This window comes from Macrotis lagotis, chromosome X (assembly GCF_037893015.1).
Source record: "Macrotis lagotis isolate mMagLag1 chromosome X, bilby.v1.9.chrom.fasta, whole genome shotgun sequence".
NCBI classification, from domain to species: Eukaryota; Metazoa; Chordata; class Mammalia; order Peramelemorphia; family Peramelidae; genus Macrotis; species Macrotis lagotis.
In genome coordinates this window covers 508,489,093-508,514,126 of record NC_133666.1, presented here as the reverse complement: position 1 = coordinate 508,514,126, position 25,034 = coordinate 508,489,093, and positions in this window count along the sequence as shown.

Genomic DNA, 25,034 nt, shown 5'->3' with positions numbered 1-25,034 from the left:
CTAATCAATAGTGGTTTAGAGTATTTTTAAATATGACTATTAATAGTTTTGATTTTGGGGCAGCTAGGTAGTCCAGGAGGTAAGAACACTGGCTTTGGAGTCAGGAGGATCTGACTCCAAATTACTTAACTGTGTGGCTTTGGACAAGTCACTTAACCCCATTGCCTTGCAAAAGCACAAAAAAGAGTTTTGATTTCTTCTTCTGAATAATGTGTTTGTACCCTTTGACCATTTATTATTTGGTGAGTGACTCTAATTTTTATCTATTTGTCTCAGTTCCTTATATATTTGAAAAGTGAGACCTGTATCAGAGAAACTTGGAATATTTTCCCCTCTGTTTGCATAGGTAGAGATATCAAGGGTATGAATGAAAATAAAACATCTCCTGCCCACAAGAAGCTACATATATAAAGGAGATAAAGAAAATGTAGCCAGAATATAATATTAGATAGAATATGATAAAGATGAAAAGGAGGTCTATTAAAAGTAGTCTTGGAAATTTAACAAAAAAAGATTCCTTAACTATGCATGTGAGAGTCAATGAGAAGAAAGGCTCCATATGAATATAATAGATAACTGTTGATTGGTCATTACTAAACAAGTAGTTGCTGGAGGCAGCTAAGTGGCTCAGCACATGGAAGCTTGTTCTGGAGTCAAGAAGACCTGAGTTCAAATTTGATCTCATAAACTTCTTAACTCTGGGACCTTAGATAAGTCATTTAACCTCTGTTTGTCTTAATTAGATGGAGAAGAAAATGGCAAACCTTTGCCAAGAAAACTCTTCGTATCATATTTTTGTGCCATGGACCACAGGACAAAAACCAAAAAAACAAAACAAACCATGATGAATGAATATAACAGAATATTAATATACTATGAGAAATGATGAAACAAAATGAACAGAACATATACAAAGAAGATTTATATTAATTTTTGCAAAGTAAAGTAAACAGAATCAGAAAAATCATGTCCACACTGAATATTGTTGTTGTTCAGTTTGGTTGTGGCTTTCTCTTTGTGACTCCATTTGGGGTTTTCTTAGCAAAGATACTGGAGTGACTTTCCATTTCCTTCTTGCAGTTCATTTTATAAATGAGGAAACTGAGTCATGTAGGGTTAAGTGACTTTCCAGGGTCACAAAGCTCGTAAGTGTGGTAAGATTTGAACTCAGAAAGAGTCATCTTCCTGACTCCAGGCTTGGAGATCTATCTACCACCTAGCTTCACACAATGGCTATCACAATTTAAATGGAAAGAATACTGACCATTCAATCTCCAAAACATAGTGCTGCAAAATTATAATGATGAAGTTTGATCTCAAAGAAAATAAAAAGATCCTCTTTAAAATCTTAAGGTTTAATTTGTGTATTTTGAAAAGGAAAATGACAAGTCTGTGAGGCATTCTACCTGTATCACAAAAGGAAAATAGAAAGAAACCTATCATGTCTGTAGCTAGTCATAGAGGCAATCAACAAGCATTTATTAGGATCTTTCTATGTGCCAGTATCAAAGAAACCTTAGAGAGGGTTTTATCTCACTTTTTTAAAATGAAGAAACTTGAGGCCTAGAAGAATAAAAATTATTTTTGTTCATTCAACAGATATTTATTAATGGACAATTGTGTGATAAGCACTGTGTAAATAAAAATAGTTCCTAACCTCAAGGAGTTTTCATTCTATTGTTCATTGTAATAAATATAAAGTAAGCTATCCTTATATATCTTTTATTCATATACACACAATAGATACTGTACATATTCTTATATGCATATATACAGATATATTTATGCATGCATATATGTGAATGAATTCACAGGCAAATATACATACACACGTTCACGAACATAAACACATATTATATAGTAGCATAACTACTTAGGATTGCCGATTGTTAGACCTCTGTTCTTTCTACCTTTCCATTCAGTCTCATTAATCAATTGCTTTACTTGGATAACAAATAAATAAATGGTTCAAACATATAAAAATGGTTCACTATCTCATTTGTTTATTATTGTATAAACCAACATGTCATTCTCTTAAATTTGAGTATTGAATACTTCAGCCATACAAAACTCCTATCCAAAACAAGTATGAAATGGCCTACTCTGTGTCTTTGTATATTTGCATACAGTTTCCAGAAGAATGAGGTGGGTAGGGGTGAGGGAAGTATGAGGTAATTTAATATTACAATGTTATATGATGGTGCAATTAAAAATAAAATAAAACGAAAGAATGATGGATTTGGAGAAGACTTGGTTGGGACTTTTGCAAAACTACAAACCTCAGAAGTTTGAGCAACCAGTCAGCAGGGCCACCTTAAATTGAAAAAAAGTCAGTTAAAGATAGTAGCTCAGAATGGGATGAAAATATTTAGTTTTTTGTGAATTAGAAGGTGACTTTGCAATGCAATTGTTCCTTATAAAAACTTGGAGAAATTCTTGCCTAAAAACTAACTGAAAAGGATAAAAATTATCTGTTTCATTCTAAGGACTCATCCCAAATAGTGATTCTCAGTTCTTTCTTTCCTTTTTTTCTTTTTCTTTATTTTTTTAAAGTTATGTATCTTAGAAACTAGATAACAGATAACTTAAAGCTTATTGTCAGCAAAGTTCCAAGAGTTTGAAAGAACTGGAAGATAAGACATGATACATTTTACATAAATTTGCAATTTAAAAAAGTCACTCCCAATTAGACTCTTACTCCATTTTTTCCAGGGTTTGTTTCATTTATTAAAAGCAAGAACTATGTTTTCTAAGATCTCTTTCAAAGACTGGAAGATGCTTTCCCAAAGATATTACTGCTGCTTCACCATAACAAATACATGAATGTTCCTGAAACCCTTTGAAGATGTGAAGTGAGATGTGTGTGTGTGTGTGTGTGTGTGTGTGTGTGTGTGTTACCATTAATAATACACTATAGATCTATCTCACACCATCTGAAAAGCAGGCCTGGGCCACCGGGAAAGAGTTTTTATTTCAACCAGTACTCTGTTAGGACAAGCTCCATCCCAGCTTAGTCTGTGACTAGAAACCATTCCCCAAGCATGGGTGGAGAAAGGAAGCAGCTGGAAGGGAACAAAACAAAACCTAACCACCCAATTTCTCTCTCTCTCTCTCTCTCTCTCTCTCTCTCTCTCTCTCTCTCTCTCTCTCTCTCTCTCTCTCTGTCTCTCCTTTCTCCTTTAATTTTATATACATGTATATATGTATATACATATATGCCAACAAATTTACATATATTAATTTTAGATAAAAAGTATATGTTTACATATATTCATAAAAACACATATATATATGATAAGAAGCTCTAAAGGTTTCATTATGGAAATATATATATATATATATATATATATATATATATATATATATATGATATGTATATTTTTCCTTGTCATTCATTTAAACAGTTAACATAAGGTTTGGGGTAAAGCATCTGCAGGAGAAAGGCCCTAAAGGAGAGAGAGTCTTGATTGCCTATGCATTCTAAGGGAAGGTAAACATTCCCAGGGATTGTGAACCTGTACAGACAGGAAAGAAGTAACTGATCACAATCTAGTGTTAGTCTTTCCTTTTTTATTTGTTTGATGAATATGAATTTCTTTTCTTCTTTTCTCTTTTTTTCTTTCTTGTTTCCTTTCCTTTCCTCTTCTCTCCTTTCCTCTCCTTTCTTTTCTTTTTTTTCCCTTCACCCTCCCCCCAATAAAATAAAACAATATCCAGCAATGTCACACTTGAGGAGCCTTTTTCATTCATAAGGTGCCTTTCCTGACCTTGGTTTGAGGGAGGTGGTCTCACCAGTAGCTACTGTAAATAAGAGATCCCAGGCCTGACTTGCAGGGAAATTTTGGCTTAGAGCTGCTACTCAAACACATTTTAGATGAAACTCAAGGAGCCTGAGCCTTGGGCTCAGCTAACGACAGCCACACCAGCTGCTGACAACAGCAACAAGAGGAGAAAACTTGAGAACTGAGTATGACAAGCCTTTAAAAAATGTATATAGAAGTTGGACCTCCTTAAATCTCTTCTCTGTTTTGTGGGTTGTTTCTAGCTGTAAGATGCTTGTGCAAAATAGAGTATTTGTTTATAAATCTTAAATATTTCAGGAGGAAGGATGCAACAACATGTGGATGGAGAGGAAGAGTGGGAGAGGGGAGGAGGAAAAGTGAAGAAGGGAGGAGAGGGAGGGAGAAAGACAGGGAGAGAGGCAGAGGAAGGGAGAGAGAGAGAGAGAGAGAGAGAGAGAGAGAGAGAGAGAGAGAGAGAGAGAGAGAGAGAGAGAGAGAGAGAGAGAAGAGAAGAGAGGAGAGAGAGAAATTCAAAAATCAAGGAAATCAGGACCATGCTGTGTAAAATTGTTACAGCTGTTTCTGTTTTTATTGGCTGTTTCTTTTGGATCCATTTCTTCAGCAACTGCTGTTCATATGAGCAGGAAGGCATGCAGTATGACGGAGAAGTGGAGCAGGGGTGGAAGAAAGTGGGCAGAAGAAGACAAGAGGAGAATAGAGTTTGGTAGGGAGGTCTCGGGGTATGTGTGGTGGTGGGAGGGGGTTATCCATCAAAGCATCTCTTTATGATAGTTTTCTGGAAGTGCTAGCAATAGAATTCAGATGCACTTAATGAGAACCAACAGAAGCATCAAGTTTCCCTGCCAGTCTCGGATGGTTGGCCCACTTACCCCTAGCATTCTACCACTTGAAATAAGTATTCCTGGTTCCCTACTCCTCCTTTTTATTTTCCTCCTGTCTTCCACCTAGACCCTTGCAAAGTGCTGAACATATGAAAAGAATGAGTTTTCCCTGAGGCGAATTTATTCCTTTTAGTTACAGATGGAATGGGGTATCTATCTGTTTGCTCAGTGACCCCAGGAAGACATTGACAGCTGGGAGACTACAGCCAGGGGCTTGGTGGGCTCACCCACCTTGATACACCTGCATACCAACTAGAAGGTGAGCCAAAAGAAAACAAATTAGAAAAATGGAAAAAAATACCAAGACTTTGTCTCACTCTGACTCTCTGACTCTCCCCCTGTCATTCCCCCTCTCCCTCTTTCTTCCCCCCCCCCATTAAAAGGGGTTGATTAAAATATTTCCTCTGAGGTTTATATACTTTGCTTAGGCTTGAGTTCTTGAATTTGATACCATTCTTAACACCCCCATCTATAGGCTATTTCCCAAGGAAATCTCTCAACCCTATGGGAATCTAAATGAAAATGCCAAATCTCCAACAAAGTATGTCTAGTAATAAAATACTGCTTGCATGCACTCACATTAAAAGAAATACAGGAAACTTAGAATAACTATACAATAAAAAGATAAATTGAGGCATCAGAACTTAGGACTGAGCACTACACTAGAAAATGAGTTAGCAACTTTTAGTTCTAATTTGGATTCTGCTACTGATTTGCTCTATAATCCTGGGGCAAATAACCTTCGTGCCTCAGTTTCCTCACCTATAAACTGGGGCTAGGGTAATATAGGGATAGTCTAATTAAAAGCTACAAAGTACTTTGGTACTATAAAATCTATATAATTAAAAGTATTAAAATGAAACTTAATAATATAGCTCAACATTATTTAGTTCCTTAACTGGCCACAGTCACTCTGAGTGTGAAATGGAAACAGTAGATAGTGCATTTGTATAAAATTTAGTGAAATCCCATAAATGTCTGCCATGTTTCTAATGTTTTAAAAATGATGCCTTAAATAAAGTCTGTTGGATAATTAGAAATTTAGCAAAAAATAGTTTTCTCTTTTAAATGGTCTACTTTCTTGAATTTTTCATCTCTGGCATAATTTTCCTGTGGATAGACTGCACCTACTAGCAAAAAAGTGTTAGTGTCCAAGACAAAATATTCAAAGTTCTCTAGTTTCCTGATTTCTAAGGTTACCCCTTGACTTTTTTGAAATCAGGTTAACTTTTTTAATCTGTAGTTGTGTCACAACTGCACAAGATGGAGAAGGTTTTAAGAAAGCTAATGCTTGGCAGTAAAGCTGGGAATCCTCTCTTGTAAAAAAAGAGGGTTAGAAGGAAAATGAAACCCAAAGAAGTGATTTCCTCTTAAGCTTATATAAAATAAAGGAATTAACAGTCTCTTTTCACTTTGGGTGCTAACATGATCTGAACCTATGAGGGGGGAGAGAAGAAATCTCTTAATTTTTCAGCTTTAATGTTGTCTTTATAACACCTGCCACCAAGTTCAGTGCTTTCTTTGTTTAATAGTGACTATAGAAAGATGGCATCTTTATTTTTTGGAAACAAAGTGACTTCCTGTTAACTCACTAACCTAAAAGTGTCATGGTTTTCTAAAATAGCAAATTCCATAGCACCAATCATGAAGAACCTGTTTTATTGTGTTAAAGAGTGGTTTTCTCCCTAAAGTTCAGCCTATCTTTCCCATTGGCTGGCTTGTGTTGAACTTCACTTGCAAAAACATGTTTCTGCTGTAATTCTTACAGATGACTGTATGTTCACACACATGCACAATTATGAGACTGAACCCTCCCTTTCTTCTTTGTACTACTCTTTGATCTTATGTTGTTTTGCTGCTATTCCATATGGACATGTTAGCAAACAACAGGAAGTTCCTTTCTGTTACAATTCTGTGTCCTTAGCCCCCAAGTAAGTCTTTTAGTCCCCCCTTGCTTCTGTTTCTGATTTGGACTTGGCCTCAGACTGATGTAGGCTAAGCCAGAGTTTGAAAGAGTTAGGGAAAAGGTACAACTTCTCAGGTTCTCCAAATCTCAGTATCATTTGTTATCATAGCTTTGCTCATACTGTAGCATTTGATAGGACACAAACTTCTTTGATTTGAAATTCTAACAGAGGAATCCAGTGAGAATATAAATGCTCTAGGGAGATTTGGGAACCAATGGGCTATCAATGAAGTCAGTGGATCATTAAAGTATTTAAAATTAGGTAATGAGGTTTTTCCCTTCCTTCCTTCCTTCCTTCCTTCCTTCCTTCCTTCCTTCCTTCCTTCCTTCCTTCCTCCCTTCCTTCCTCCCTTCCTTACTTCTTTCCTTCCTCCTCACTACATATTAGTTGTTCCACATTTAGATCTTAGTTCCATTGTTACAATAATGGTTGCAAGTGTGAAATAGGTAAACACAGAAAGCATACACAATCAGGATTCTAGCTTCATAAGAGTTTCTTTAAACATTTTCAACTTTTAACAGGGCTTTACTTTGGGAGCAGAGGAGGGTGTCCAGATCATTCCTTGAACAACCAGGTTCCCTATATTTATTAACGAGTAACTCAAGCCCTGGAAATCCCCATTTTTATTATACTAGAAAATACCAAGGATATGAGAGCATCGAAATATGTGCTTAGTAAGTGAGCTTTCTTTTTTTAAAAAGACCTCTCTTTAAACTCCTCACTGGGAGAGATTAAATCAAATCAGCATTCTCCCACTTTCCAGAGTCAATCTCTACACATCAAATAACTGAAAACCTTTCCAAAACTCATCTCCCCTTGTGCCCACGCTCAAATATGCTGTTTTATGTGGGTTGATCAACTCTTTCTCTGATTTCTCTCTCCATCTGGTCTTTGAATAAACATGTGTCCTTAAGAGAAGAAGGATTTAACGGATCAAATTTAGTTCCTGTATTTGGATATGCTTTCAAAAGAGCACAGGACACTTGGTCATTCTGTTAAATTAAGTTTTGTTTGCTTCTAATGAAACTTAATTACCTCCTACACTCTTCTTTGGCACTTTCTGTTCTTAGCCTGTATCTACCTGTATAACTGGTCTGACTGACTGTTATGATGGTCAAAACAGTTGAGAAATGAGCTAAGTGTGTGTGTGTGTGTGTGTGTGTGTGTGTGTGTGTGTGTGTGTGTGTGTGTGTGTGTGTGTGTGTGTGTGTGTGTGTGTGTGTGTGTGTGTGTAGATGCTGCTGCCTTGGCCACTTTATTCAGAAAAAAAATTCAGCTAAATTCTATGTTGGGCATTGTAGAAAGAATGTAAATGACTGCTTGAGTGGAATTTTTTAAAAAAAAATTTGTTCTATTGTCTAGGAAATATCACTTTAATTGACTTCTTTTAGTAAAATTGACATCCCAAATTTTTAAAGAGAATACTTTTAAAAGACTGAGTAGATGGTTATTATGTAGTAGATGAAAGTCCTTTATTGTTGTTAAGTTGTTTCAGTGTTAACTGACTGTTCTTGAACCCATTTGGGGTTTTCTTGGCAAAAAAAGTAGTTTGCTATTTGCTTTTTCAGCTCATTTTACAGATAAGCTGAGGTCAATACAGATATATGATTGGTCTATGGTCACACTCTGCCCAAGACCCAGATTTGAACTCTGGAAGATGAGTCTTCCTGCCTTTAATGCTAGCCTTGCACCACCTAGCTGTCTTTAAGTTTATGCTTCTGCTTAAATAAATCTATCTCTAGATAGGAAGAGAGATATACATACACACATGTGTATGTATATGTGTGTGAGTGTTTTTTTCCACAGTGAATAGATATGATTAGGTTTATTCAATTCAGTTAAAATCTGCAGCTAGATTTTAAGGATTTTAAGACCTGAATTTAAGACCTGAACCCTGTTGAGATTCACTGTTTACATTTTTGAACTTTTTTCTGAAGAACTCCAATAAGGATGGAAAATATTTTTCAGAAAATTTTGATGGTGGTCCCATGGCCTCATCAATCAGTCAGCAAACAAGAGACTCACTTATTAACATGGAGTATAATTAAACTTCTAAACAACTCTGGTGTATTATGCTTTCTGTTACATCTGTAGAGGGAGCTATGGATCCTAAGCAATTGGAAAAATTACTGTTTTTTGTTGGAGTGATTCCTGTCAGACTTTAAAAATCGTTCAGGCATCTTGAACTGGATGTCCAAGAGGTGTTATATTCAAAATGTTCAAAATTAAAATTTTTATCTTTCACCTTATATTATCCCCCTTTTAAACTTAGTTGTTTAAACAAAGTTGTTTTGAGGGCATCATCTTCACATCATCCTGATCACCGCTTCTGAGGGTTCTGCAGTTTATCAATATCTTTCTCAAAATGTGGTTCACCAAATTGAATACAATATTCTATATGAGATATGATCAGAACTAAAAATAAAAAGATTAGTAAAGGAATACAGGAGAACATTAGACACTATGTCTCCTTTAATTTATCTTTTAAATCATTGTATTAGCATGTTGGACTTCTGTGTGAATTCTAAGACATAATATGGCAAAGTAGATAGTTGACTTCTTTTAAAGAAAGCCTGGGTTCAAGAGATTTATACTTGCATATGACCATGGAAAAGTTATTTCAGTAATCAGATACATTGGTAATTTTTTAAAATACAAAAGTAATAATGAAATTGTTTATTTGTATTGGTAGAGGAAGTTCCAAAACAGGAACTCTCTATACCAATAAAGTCACAGTTTTTTCTCCACCCTGACCCCCACCCCCACACCCCAATGAAATGGGAATTTATGTAATTTCTGTGAAATCTTGTCTTTTCTGAGACCTAGCAGAGTCTGGTTAGGAAAGGAGGATTTTTTTTTTTTTAATATTTTATTTGAGTTTAGAGTTTTACAATTTTTCTTTACCACTATTCTTTTTTTTAAATTTATTATTTATTCTCATTTTGTACAAGTGTTTTTTTACATTAATAAAATATTCTTGTTTACAAGTAAACAAAATACCCCTCTCCCCCATGAATATAGATAGACTTGCTTGGGCGAAAAAAGTAAAGGGGAGAGAAAAAAAATTAAAATTAAATAAAAATAATAGTAATAATTGTAGGTATGGCCAGGTGGCGCAATGGACGAAGCACCAGCCCTGGAGCCACGAGCACTCGAGCTCATATCCAGCCTCGTAAACCCAACAATCACCCAGCCATGTGACAGAAAGGAGGATTTTTAAAAAAAATTTCGATGGTTGTAATTTTCCAGTGCATTGTAGACTAAGTATCTAAGTAATTCATATATATTAGCTAGACTTCTAAAATAATGACAAAGTAATTATGAATGTTGGTCGTCAAAAAACCATTTATTTCTGGGATGTTGGTGATGCTAGGTTTGTATATGATTGGGATTCTTTCAATAGGAAGAGGAAAGTAGACCCTTAAACTTTGTTGACAGCTGGCCAAAGGACCATTATGGGAAGTAAATTTTGGCATCATGGGAAAGAAGTCTGATTAAACTTATCCTAGAAATGAATGTGAACAATGACCAAGAGAGGAGTGTGCATGACTGGTGATGGTTATACAATATGGAATCTTGGAAAATCAGGAAAGAATATTGTATGTTTGTGTAATAATGGGAGCATGAAATGAAATCATGGTAATTTTATAAAGGATAATAGAATTTTATAAAGGATAATAGAAAATATGAATGAAACTTATTGTATACCAATTAGCATCGGAAATGACTGACTAATAATAACTCTAATCTAGAAAAAGATTATAAATAAAGATATAAATGAATGTCTAAAGAGTCAGAACCATGACAAGCAGAAAATGGCCTGTCATGTATGAAAGAAATGAAACAAAAATTAGTTTAAAGAATTTTTATGAGCAGAGTTCAGGAGGGTTTCTCCTATGTCAAGATTTAAGTTCTTGCAAGAAGAGTAGTATTGACAGGCAGCCCAGGGTCTGGGTTAAGAAAGGTCTTGTTTTTTTGTGGATTTTTTTTGGAACTAGGGGAGCTAAATGAAAGTGGAAAGTAAAATGAGTTAGCATGATATCTGCCACAATTTAGGTTTTGTGCTATTAGAATTATTTCCTTTTCATATTCCCCAGAGTATTTTCTTTTGATCTCTATTTTGTATTTGTCACATTTTCTTTTTTTGTGGTAGTTATTATTGTTGATATCAATTCTCCCCATTAGATATTACTATCTTTGATAGTAGGGCATATGTATAGCTCCTCCCATTTAGCAGATGTTTAATTAATGTTTGTGGTTTGTTGAAATACCCTTAGAAATAAACTAATATCCAAGGTCCTCATTTCACAGATGAACTTAAGTGACTTGCTTACCTTACATAGACAGTTACTGCTAAAGTCAGGTCTTTTAGCTACTAATATAGTATTTATTCCCTTAGACTAATTATATTCTTTAAAACATTCATCTTGAAATTTCTAGTAAGTTGATATAATGAGTAATCACGACCAAATGCTTTCCTTAATCACCTTGAAACAGCAAGAAATACAACAACAATAACAAAGGTCAAAGGAAAAATCCTCACAAAAAAATTATTTGCCTACCAAAACTGAAAATATTGAAGAAATGGATAAATAGAATCCAAATACGAGTAAAAAATGCTTTGAGGTTTAAGGGAGTTGAAATTTCCAGAAGTAAGGATACAGAAGGAAACTGATTTACTCCAATAAAGATTCAAAGAAGTGAAAATTAAATAACAAAAGGAACCCTCAGAGAGGTTGAGAAACTTACTAAAATAATTTTAAAAACGTGTAAGGAAGAAAATAAACATTCTCACAAGAATTATAAAAAGACTAACAAGAGAATCAACAACTCAGAAATAATAGTGGAAAAGACTAATAAAGCAATGGACACTTTAAAACTGAAAATAGCAGGTCTGATACCTATATGTAGAGAAGGAAGAATATAAATCATAGTAAAATCAAAAGACAATCATTTTGGAAGAGAGCATCCACAGTTTCTAATTGGTAAATGAGTTAACCTTGAAGATAGAGTTTGGAAAGACAATTTGGGAATCTCTCACCTAGTTGGGGTGGGTACATGAAACCATGTAACAAGAATAAAAACAAAAAAAAAGTCAGACTATAATATTCTATGAAATTGTGTGAAGATTTCTAAGAAATTTTAGAAATAGAGGGCAAAATACACCTAGATAGTAGAATTCATAATATATTTTCTTAAAGGCACCCAAAGATGGGAATATGGGTAACATCTGAGAATCACAAATAAAACACTGCCATTTTGAATCATAGAAGCTTACTCATTGGCAATGAAAAATGAAAAACAAAAAGACTAAATTATCATTTATCTATAAGGAAAGAAAATCAACCTGCGCCCTAGGATAATCTAGTCTGCAATGATAAGTATACTTTTACTTGAAAAGGCTGACTTTTGACAAACTTTATCATACGTCCAAAATAAAGTTAATTTTCAAAGTGCATTATCAACAAAAAAGAAGGAAAAAAACAAATGAGTAATCTCAACAATTTAAGAAGCATGTACGAATCCATATAGTATAAAACAATTTAGTGAATTCTCAGTGTTTATTGACAAAATCATTTTCCTTTAGAAGCTTTGCTTATGAGAATCACTGGGGTAACAAAGAAAGAGCAAGTGCAAATATTTGAATGATAGACATCCTCAAAAAATGAAAGAAAAGGAGAGAGTAAAAAAGGTGAATTAATATTTCAACAAATCAGGGCACCACAGATGATTTCTATTCCAACAGTTTAATGGAAGGGTAAGAGACATTGTCAACCACAATGTTATATTTAGGGTGGGCAAATGAAGGGTTGAAGTGATAATATTATTTAAAGTAGAATCAAGGAATCTCTGTCTAGGATGGGAATGGGGATATCTTATGTGAAAGAAGAGACATTCAATTACTTGGGTAAAACAAACTACAAATATTTAGGACTGACTGCAAAAAGCAAGATTCAGGATCCCACATTGGGTTCGGCAGAGAGGTGCCAGTGATGTATGATATTCATTGGAGTACTGATATTGAATTGTATAAAGCAAAATAAGGTATAGATAAAAATGTGATGTAATTTGTTAGAAGGAAAAATTAGTTTAATAATTTTGAACAGGAGAGTTGCTGATTTTAATAGAGAATGATGCCTAACTATTTCTATTAGCACAAAAAGTTAGTTAGGGTTTGAAATGAAATTATGTTTCAGATTAATTCATTAATCTATCAATCAACTAAGGAGGAGTTGCAATCATTTTGGGGAATAAAATACAAAATACAAAAGAAAATAAAACCAAAAATCTTATTAATAAAATAAAAGCCTTATTAAAATTATAGTTGTCAAAAGTATCAGAGAAATTAAATTATACTTAAAGATGCTATATTATAAAATAATAACAATTCTGAATACACGCACACATTCATACTTACATACCCCCACAAATGGAATAGTATTTACATTTAAAAGAAAAACTAATGAAAATGCAGAAAAATAATAAAAAAGAAACCCACCTAGATTGTGAAACAGTCATTGGAGGAAAATTTAATGCATATTTTAAATCTTGACTAATAAACAGAAAAGTAGTAAATATAAAATATGAATCTGAAAGGTTGGTTGATTCTTGTCTTTGGTTATCAAAGAAGACAAAAATGATATCACTATGTTAGAAACAAATTACAGTGTGTCTGACTATGGTTGATCAGAACAATTTGAGCTTGGAATGCTTCAACACAGGCCAGGAACAAATAGCCCATATGAACCTCTGGGATATTTACCCTTAACTTACCTATATTGTGTTTCCTTTGAACTGCGTCAATTCTATTTTCCTCATATAGCACAGAACCCTCTCTGATGAGGGCATGCCATGGTGGGTGGTCCTGTGCCAGTGATTCCCATTCTGCATAATTCTAAAGTTATTAAGAGAGACCTTCAAGGTGCCACTATAATGTTTCATTGGTTCCCCTTGTTAACTTCTGCCTGGTGTGAGTTCCCCATAAAATTGGATTTTTGACAAATATACATTTGGCATTCTAACAATGTGGTCCACTCATTGTAGTAATGCTTTCTGTAGCAATATTTGAATCTTTGGCAGAGTAGTTCAAGAAAGGACCTCAGTTTCTGACATCTCCTGACAGGTGATCTGAAGATTCTTCCTAAGATAATTTAAATGGAAGTGATTCATTTTCCTTGCATGGCAGCACTGGTAGACTATCTAGGTTTCACAGATATGCAGTAATTTTGTGTATGTGTATGTGTGTGTGTGTGTGTGTGTGTGTGTGTATGTATATATATATATATATATATATATATATATATATATATATATATATATATATATGATAGTCAATACCTCTTCTCTCCCACACTTTCTTTCAGAGACTCCCAAACCCTGGGCTAGCTCTGGCAATGCATATGTCAAACTCATTATTAATGTGTACAACTCTGGAAACTACATTGCTAAGGTAAGTGAACTTATCCACAGTATTCAAAAGTTCTCCATTTACTGGAGAATCTTAATATGAAGAAATAAAAACTTGACTTCATTGACTGATGGTAATTATTTGTATACATCTTTGAAGAATATGCTTACTCATTGGTATTATGTGCCACCGTTACAAAAATTGATCACATGATGGCAAAAAAGTAACTCTTGAGAAATATATTATCAGAAATATTAAGAACATTTCATTTCCTATATATAATGGATTATAATAAAAAAAGTAAAATAAGAAAAGAGTGTACCTAAATTAAGACTAAGTTCCAAAATTGTTGAGCTGAAAAAGAATCCTAGAAACAATAATTAAAGAAAGTAAGAACAGTAAGAATCATAGCAAAATTTATAGGATATAACAATTAATTTTAGAGGAAAATTTATCTCTGATACTTTGTATTAATAAAATATTAAAATGCAAAACTAATGTTTTAACATCAAGACTCCTGTAAAGTGAACAAATTATTAATAAACAATGGCAATAGAAGGAAATTTGGAAATCTGAAGATAACCAACATGAAAACTAGAAGTCTATTGAATAATCAAGATAGCATCAATATTTTAAATAACTAATTCAATATTTTTAAAAGATAAGCAAACCAAATTATTGAACTAAGAAGAAAAATTAAGAAAATTGAAAAATTGAAAAAATTAAGAAAAAAATTAATAAAGATGGCATAAAGAAGATTATTGGAATCTAGTGAACTCAATTATATGAAAACAAAAATTAAAACTTAAATGAAGTATATGAATATTAACATATTTAATTGAATCTCTGATCTTGTTAGTTTGGGAATATGTTCCAGTGATACAGATTACAATCCATCTATGCCTTTCCAGTCCTTCATCATCTTATCTTTCCATAAGTGTGCAGTATAGCACTTTGATGTAGACTTTTCTTGATTACCATTATAAGGTTATCAATTGAGAACTATGACTGTACAACTCTAACAATCTTCACATTATCAGTAAGTATCATGCATTTCCTTGATGACACTTTTATTCTTACTATTCTTTTTTTTTTAGGTTTTTGCAAGGCAAATGGGGTTAAGTGGCTTGCCCAAGGCCACACAACTAGATAATTATTAAGTGTCTGAGACAAGATTTGAACTCAGGTACTTCTGACTGCTGCTCTATCCACTGTACCACCTAGCCACTCCTACCCCTATTATTCTTAAAAATTCATTAGTTATATATTTTAATGTATTCACACTAACCATGTATCTTTCCATTCTCCTTTTGTCATATTCATTTTTAATTCTTCAGAAAACATTATGTTACAAAAATTTGTGCTATGCAGTAATAGTGGTAAAAAAAAATTTCTTTGCTACCCTGCTCAATATGGTATACTTTTTTTACAAAACAATAAACGATTTGAAACATAAGTTCAAGGTTTTAGATACAATATTTTTATTTAAATATTCATTTTATTGATCATTTTAAAACTTGTATTTAAAAGATTTCTTAAAAGAAGTTATCAGGAGATAGTAGAAAAGACAACTTTTGAGGAATATAAATTATAGTCCTTGACTAAGTTTCCTTTGTTTCTTTTTGAGTTTAATGAGCACACAATTATATAATACCAGAGAACATTTTTTGTCAACATTGTTCCCAGTCATATTAATTTCCTGACTATGTAGACAATCTTAGATGAATATCAACTCTGAGACAGCAAGTGTGCTAAAGGACAAAATATGTTTGAAATTACTTCTTTTTCCTCTTTATGAAATAATAATAAATGCCTTTAAAAAGTTTCTTTTTAAATTATCTATTTGCAAAGATATTTTACAACTCAGATTACCTCCCCCCAAATTATTTGAGAAAATTAATTTGTCAAATTTGTAGACAATATCTCTCTCATGGAGAGATAAATCTATTGTTTCTGTTTGGGAAAGGAAGAAAATAATACATCATATTTTGATCTGTAATTATAATAGAATGGAATTCTTTTTGGTCTAAAGGAACTATCTTTTATTTCGTTCATTTACACACACACACAAACACACACTTATACACTCACTTATATGTATTATATGTATTGGCACCAGGAAAAAATCATGGTTGTCACATAATTATTTTACCCACAAGCTAGAGGACTGGTATTTATGAATTTTCTCATAGTGTAACCTCCTGCTCCTAGATAAGGTATGGCCTCCTCTCTTCCCCTCAAACCAATGTTCTAAAACTTCTCAGGGTGGAAAGAAGCTTTCTTTCTCCTCACCATGGGAATGCAAAATGGTATCTATTCCCATAAAATTTCTCTAGATACCTGCCAAATAAGACAAAATCAGCAGGAAATCACTTTCCTCAGCAAACTGTGACTTCTCAAAATGTAATAGAGATTAATAACATTTCTCTCTTACTCTCCCTGATTTATGTTTCTTATTAATGAGTATATTGGAAGTGAAAGTGAAAAAAGATGGGTTTAAAATTGCATTCACAGCTGTACTCTAAAAGCCTTGGCAGATGCCACTGAATGCTGTTTAGCCTCTAGTTCTGAATTTTTACTATGATAGAGGCATGCCCTAATAATCAATACATTTTTGTTACTATAATTTATGTAATCATGCTATTAAAAAATCATGTACATGAAGTGCTATACTGCAATGCAGATGTGTAGATAACATTTTCTGTTCCCTAATATCTTGCTATGGAATAGTACATTCAAATCAATCAACACATATTTTTAGACATCTTTGCAAGGCATTGTTTCGAGTCCTGGGAATAGAAAAAAAGTGAAAATGATCCTTCCCCTTCACAGAGTTTACATTCTAAAATGGAAGAAAATAAAGATGAATATAAGTAATTACTTGATATAAGCAACATACATGAAATATAATCAGAGCAATGTAGTGTGGGTTTGGGGGAATATGTGCTTAAAGATCTGATGAAGAAGAGTTCATTTGAATTGAGTCTTAAAGGAAACTAGGAATTCTGAGAGGGAAGATGGGAGAATAGTCTATGTATGATCAAGAGATGAAATACTTTGTATGATGAACAACAAATAAGACAATATATGTGGACCAGAGAGTGTGTGGATGGGAATGTGTAAGAAGACTGGAATGGTTGGAAGGGGTCAGGTTGGGAAAAAAAAAAACTTTAAAAAGAGGAGCTTATATTTGATGTTAGAGGTAAATTTGATGTTCTAGGTAAAGATTGGAGTTTATTGAGTAAAGAGAGTTATGTAGCTAGAGGAAAGCTTTCAGAAAAATCACTTTGGCAGTTTTCTGAATCATGAATTGAAATGGAGGGAGAATTGATGCAGAGTTGCCACTTAGGAGATCATTTAAAAAAGTTTCAATGAAAGATGATCAGGGCTTTTGCTAAGGTGGTGTTTTGTAAGTGTGACATGTTTTAAGATAAGTAAATAGGATTAGGTCACTGTCACAAAGAACATTGAGTAGAAAGATTTTTAGGAAGGGCTTTAAGAATTAATGATTTCTTTTTCTTCTATACCTAGCCTGCACAAATACCCTACTAAGTATTACATTCTTAAAGGGGAAGATAACACCCATGAAAAGAAGAGTGGTGACTGAAAAGGACATTTAAACTATTAAGCTACAAGAATTGTGATTGTTTCCTTCAGACAACTATTTGTCATGCTCTTTCCAGGACTGCTATTTTGGTGATTTAAATACTGTTTGTAAAATAAGAGGTGAAAAAAATGAAACTGGAAGTTGCGTGAGAAATTTTATGGAAGCAAATATTCAGAGTACAACATGGAAGATCTATATCAGGTAACTAATGAGGAACTTCCCACAATCAGAAATATAGGGATTCAGGGCAAGAATAGCAGAGTCTAGGAAGAGAAGAGATATGGCATGAAGGCCAGGTAAATAAGCATATTTTTACAAATTTATAGTCTGTGGCAGGGGAGTAAATAAGAATTTATAGAACACAAGCATCTATTTTGCATGATGGTTAGAGCAATGAGCCTGGGGTTAGGAAGGCTCATCTTTGTGCATTTCTAATCCAGCCTCAAACACTTACAAGCTGTGTGAGCCTGAGCAAGTCATTTAAACCTTTTTGCCTCAGTTTCTTCATCTGTAAAATGAGTTGGAGGAAGAAATGGTAAACCACTTTGTCAAGAAAATTCCAAATGGGGTTATGAGTTGGACACAACTAAAAATGACAACCATAATAGGTTTACTTTAGTTTCATTTACTTCCTTGAAATATGTGTTACTTAGTTACTTGTGCTCATTAGAACTGTAATAGTATAGAATCCTAGATTTATAAATCGATATATCCTCAAAGATGATCAAGCCCAATTCTATCATTCTACAGAAAAGATGCTAAGGAAACTAAATCTATTGGACTATGTAAATTTTAGTTTGGTATGTCAGTTCTCTATAATCTGCTCACATCTTATCTTTCTACATTAGTTCATGCTTCTGCCCTTCATAACTAGACAAATACATTAATATCATTGACTTATACTGTCTGAGCCTTTGTGTGGGTCATCTTCTGGACCTGGAATACAAAGGTCTGACCATGGCATTCCCTAACTCAATGAGCACCAGTGGTTGTGTACTCTTTATAGGACTGAGTTTAAATTTTCTATTTGACATTTAAAGTCTTTCATAGCCAGACTCCAACTTACCTTTCTAGACATTATAAAAATTTCCTCTTCCTGCATTTTAGGGTACAATGTCTTGAAAAAAAGCAACCCCCCCCAAAAAAACCCAAAACCCCAAAACACCAACTTCCTTCATGTATTACACTCTAGTCTTTATGCTTTTGCCCTGGTTATAAGATTAAGTGAAGAGGAGGGTATATTGTACCTACTTTGTTCCAGTTACCATTTCAAGTCCTTTTTGCAAATATTATCTCATTTTATCCTTATAATAACGTCTACTGTATGCTAAATACATCCTAAACGCTGGTGATATGAAAAAGTATCAGGCCCTGCCATCAAGTAGTTTGAAAATACTTTTAAAAGAGTTCAAGTTGGAGAAGTAAATATGTAGATAAGACAGTATTTTCTTCAAATATATAAAGAGAGGAATGATTAGATTTATTCTTCCTGATCCTTGAACTGATCAATGAGTAGAGGTCACAGGAAGTTAGATTTTAGTTCAATATAAGGAGAATTTGCTAAAAATTCAAACTGCCTTTAAATAGAATGGGTTGCCTTAATGAGATAATGAATTAATTCAATGTGAGCAGAGTTCGTCATGAGGAAACAGAACAATTTGATTGACATTGTTGCCAAGGAGATTCAGGATTCTTGAAAATGTTCTAGCAAATCTTTCCTATCTTTTCCTCCAACTCTATGATTTTTTTGATCTAATTCTGAACTATAGATTTTATGATCCATTTCTCACAGAACCAAGAAAGACTAAGATAAGTAAGAAAGTCAGCATAGTATGGAAAGATCTATTGAACAATATGACCTGTCATAGTTCTTATCTCCTTAACATCACAAAAGCTCAGAGCTGAACAGAAATTCAGTAGTCCCTGAGTTTAACCCACACCTGAATAAGAATGTCTTCCTCATTGCCAGCTTTCCATCATCTAGTTGTTCTTTATGGCTTCAAGTTATGGGAAAAACCATTGCCTTCTGGGGAACACATTCTATTTTTGAATAGTGACAAGTTACTTTTATCAAGCTGAAATTTTCTGCACTTGAAATTTTTTATTTAATTTGAATAATAATAATGATGAAGTTGATGAAGATAAGGATGATAGTGAAAGATGACCACTGATACACCACTTTGTCCCATGCACTCTGCTAAGCACTTCACAATTATCTCATTTGAACCTCACAACAACCCTGAAAACCATGAGCTATTATCTAAATTTTATAGTTTGAGAAAACTGAGGCAAATAAGATTTAATTGACTTATCCATATTCACATAGCTAGTGAGTGCCTGGGCAGATTGAATTCAGGTTTTTTTGGTTCAAGGTCTGGCACTTTATCCTCTGTACTCCCTCACTTTTAATTTTGTCCATTTTGGCTAAGGGAAACAAATCTAATACTTCTTCCCCATGTGCTTGTTGTTTAGTCATTTTACAGATGAAGAACTGAGTCAAATATGGTAAAGTCACTTGTCCATGATCACACAGATACAGTGATAGCAAACTCAAAGCTATTTTGTTGCAGTTTCTATATATTGCTCATAATTTTATTCTCACACAGACCAAATCTAACCTCTATTCCATAAGACAAAGCTTCAAAAACTTGAACTCAGATATTCCTTTAAGAAAGAGATTTAGGACCAAAGGGTCTTCAATGTTGTTCCAAAAGTTTGGGCTAAAAATGCTTTGATGGTACTTCAAGCAATAAATAATAATCAGATGGTATAAATAGTATATTTAATTGTCCTGTGGATTCATAAAACAAGTTTCTTTTTTAGATTTTTCAAAGCAATGGGGTTAAGTGGCTTGCCCAAGGCCACATGGCTAGGTAATTATATTATTAAGTGTCTGAGGTCGGATTTGAACCCAGGTACTCCTGACTCCAAGGCCGGTGCTCTATCCACTGTGCAACCTAGCCACCCCTAGAACAAGTTTTTTTAATTGGAGGTGAAAGGAGTTTCTGAACAAAGAATATTGGGAACCACAATCCTCAGGCCTCTCTTTTGTAGGCGTAAACCAAATTCTTCTGATTATGTATGTTACTTATTAAATGAAGGCATCTAGGGAAAGTAATACTTGATTAAAAGAAAAAAATATAATAGTAGTTTTTCAGGCACTAGCTTTCCTTTTCTTTATTGCCCCATAATTTACCATGAGTGACCCATTTCACCACAAAGTGTGGCTCATGTTAATTTCTTTTTTTTTAATTTCAAGTTCTTTTTTGAAAATAACGTCTTTTCAGGAAACTTTTAGCTTCCTTCAGTGTTAGTTTATCATGATATTTGTAAAAACAAGCACAGTAAATATATCATTTATGAGACATATCTTTTCCCCTGGAATTTCTTCAATTGCATTCATTGTTTATTTCAAAGTATATTCATATTATGATGGATGTTTTTAGGTTCAGAATGTCATAGAATGGAAAAAACATTCATTATGCACTTTCTATGGACCAACAACTCTGCTAAGTTCTGGGAATGCAAAGAGGAAGCCAGGCAACCCTGCTCACAATGTGCTCACATTCTAATTGAGAGAGACAGCTTCTGTAAGGGAGTTTAGGGGATGAGTAGATGGAAAGACTTGGTGGTCCTGGTGGTGCACTATGAGAAAAGGAAGATCCTGATAGGATTTGAGTGGGTAGGGTTCAGGTAGAGGGTACAGGAAACATATGTAACTAAAGTTGAAAAAGAGGAAGAGAAGTAAAGAGATAAGAGAAAGATAGGAGAAGCACCTCTCCATTCAGGTGAAATATTTTTCCCTTTTTAGTACAAGGATGCAGGGATTAGTATGGGAATTAAGATTTTAATTCCCTGATCTGTTTCAGAGGCTGTAACTATCCATTTACCAACCCATGAATTTGGTTATGAGAAGGAAAGTGAATTCTATTATCTACAGTACAGATGAGAAACAAATTAAGACTTAATAAACCAGAAAGTATAGCTAGGTGATGTAGGGGATAGAGTCCCAGATCTAGTCAGGAAAATCTATCCTCCTGAGTTCAAATCCGGCCTCAAACATTTTACTAGTTATACATTCCTGGACAAGTCACTTCACCCTTTTTGCCTCAGTTACTTCATCTGTAAATGAGTGGAGAAGGAAATATCAAACACTCTAATATTTATAACAAGAAACCCCCAAATGATTTAATTAATATCAGTTTGATATTAATGAAAATGATTGAGAGACAAGAAGCTGGGAAAACCCGCTAGAAATGCTCTCATCCTTTATCATGTCATGAGATAATTCTGGTAACTTCCTAGGATGGCTTCTCATATCATTGGATCTTCCAACTATTTCATTCTAATGGCCAGGATTTGGTAGAAAGATGTAAGCAAGAATGTGTGTAAAAGAGGGAGAGTCTGTGAAAGTCTTAGTGCCAGAGGCAATTTGGTGAAATAATATTCTAATACTATGAAGAAGAATTGAGGAAGAAGCAAAAAGATGTTGAGGAGAAATGGTAAAGTTTGAGAAATGTGGGGAGAGCATTTACAAAATTAATTTCTGAATGAAGTGCAAAAGCAATATTTAGAGAAATGAGCTATCTTTTCTGAAGATATTAGGAATATATTCACATGTCCAAAGCATTAAATGAAAAACTACATTAAAAGGTAGAGACATTGTTCAAAATATTTGTATGAAAAAGTTGTCAACATTCCTCTTAGAAAAGCAATGCCCACTTGTATGCAAGGCTTGTAGAGTAATTTTAAAACGTAGTTACTTTGCCAAGCATAACTGTAACAACTTGTGATTAACTTGTTTATAACAAGGATAAGAATATTTTATATGCTCAGTACAGATTAGATCCCAACAGTTACCCTTCTTGTGAGTCTACTGGTAGCAGAAGGGGCAGACACAAATGGAGATAGGGAGGTTGTGCTTTCTTACAGGGACTGATTGTATTTAGGAGTAGGAAGGAAAAAATTAGTTGGTGACTAGAATGATGAGTTACCTACAATGTGTTATACAATGTGCTTTCAAGATTCCAGCCATAGAGGTACAGTGGTAAGAGCACTTAGAATCTAGAAAGACTTAGAATCAAGAAAGGTCTTGTTTCAAATCTAGTCCATGATACTAACTCTGAATCTCCAGTTGTCTAATCTATGAAATGGAGAAGAGAATAATTATGATATTTAACTCTTGGGGCCATTATGAAAATCATTTAAGATAACATATGTAAAATACATGGCGAATCTCAAAATACATGGAACTATATAAAAGTCAAATGTGAGAATTGATGATTACAGTGGTGATGATAGTCAATCAGCTCAAATACATTTAACAGATATTTTTGGAGTATGAACTACTTATATAGGAATACTAGAAGATAAGGAACACTAGCACCTGGAGCATGCCCAACATGGTGCTCTGTGTTCAGAGGATACAAAAAAGCTACAGTATCCAAGAAATTTGCTTCTTAGGCACACTAGTAGTACAATAGAGAAAACACTAAATTTAGAATCAGGAAGACTTGAGTTCTCATCTAGACTTAGGTGCTTACTAGCTATAGGGGTCTGGGCAAGTGATTCTCTGTTTCCCTGTTTCCTTAACTGTAAAATGAGTTTAATAACAGCACCTATCTTGCAGAGTTTGTTGTGAGGATCAAATGAGATAATAGTTGTAAATGTGCTTAGCATAGTGTCTGGAACATAGTAGGCACCATATAATATGCTTATTGCCATGTCTCACTTTCCCTACCTCTCAGTGGAGATCAGATACTGGGAAACAGAGAACTAAAAAAGCAGTTAACAATTGGTATTACCTTATACAAATAACTGAATCTCTCTCTGGTCTTTTCTTACTTCATTTGTATAATGAGGGATATGGATTAGATAAATTTTAATGTCTTTCCATGCCCAAGAGACCTTTAAGTCCTTTATCCCTATCTACTATCTAGAGTCAAGTATATATGGCATAGATATAAAAGAAAAAAGTTACTGTTTGGAGTTATCATAAAATGTTTCTTGAAAGGGGTGAGATTTGGTATTTAGAGCTAGAAAGAAATTTGTAGTTATATAGTCCACTTCTCACTTTACAGATGAGGATTAAGGTTTAGAGAAGTTCAGGGGTTCATTTATGCTTACCTAAGTAGCATGTGACAGGGAAAAAAATTTAATTAATGATTCTGTCACAAGACATGCATTCAAACAGAAGTCAGAAGTAAAATAAGGGCATTCTCAAGGATTCTCTGAACTTTAGAATCAATTGTGAGACATGGGAGATACTGGCACAGGACTGTCCATCAGAGTGTGTCTGCATCAGAGAAGGCAATATGCTCTATGAGTAAAGCAGAATTGTAGTAATAGAAGGGAAGCATGCAATATGCAAATCTAGACACATCTCCATCCCAAATGTTTATATGGATTATTTGTGCCTGACCAGTATCAGAGCATTCTGAGTTCATATTGAACTGATTAGACAGTCAAAAACACTATACCTTAACCCGAACATCATGATATGATTGGTCCTCTTCAAGTTCAAAGGAGGAACAACAATGCCTCCAATACTTCTAATATACCATATAGTATAGTCTCATGAGTAGTAGCAATCTAAAAAAAGTAGGAAAAAAACTGGATCAATAGGTCTAAGGTCTAATAATAATTCAAATTTTAGTGTTTTTCTTATAAATGCCTGCTCAGAATCAGAGCATATTCAAAAAATAATAGATCAGTGTAATTAGAGATAAATGTAAATTCTGGAGAGTAGTGGGAAATATCACAAAGAAAGATTGTAGGGAAATATAAGGAGCCTATCATGCCAAGCATGACAAAGAGAAGATGCAAATATACAAAATGAATTCATCTTTGCATGTGAATAATATGACAATATGTTTTATTTGGCAATGCCCATGTAATACTGGGTCTCTCTTTTCCTTTTTTTAAAGTCATCTCTTCTCCAAAATGAACTGAACCAGTTCCTGCAGTTAGCTTTTGCAAAGCTAATAATCCTACCATCAACCTGGCACACTTCTTTGGATAAAAATGTCTTTCTTCAAAAGGGGAAGGTAGAAGTCGCTGAAGTATCCCAGATGTGGAATAACCAGAAGAGAGTAAAGTAAGATCTCTTCCTTCTAGATACTACACTTCCATTAATCAGTCAGACAACATGATATACCTTTCTGAACTTATAATTCAGTATAATACACATATCTTTTTCTTTATATGCCCCAATCCAACCACAATTCTACACTTGTGTTTGATTTCTTAAAGCAGATCCCTTTGTTTTTATCCATATTAAATTATCTCATATTAAATCTGTCCCATTGCTTTAGCTTGTTATCATCTTTTCATGTTTTAATTCTCTCAGCCAAATTGTTAGCTATCCCT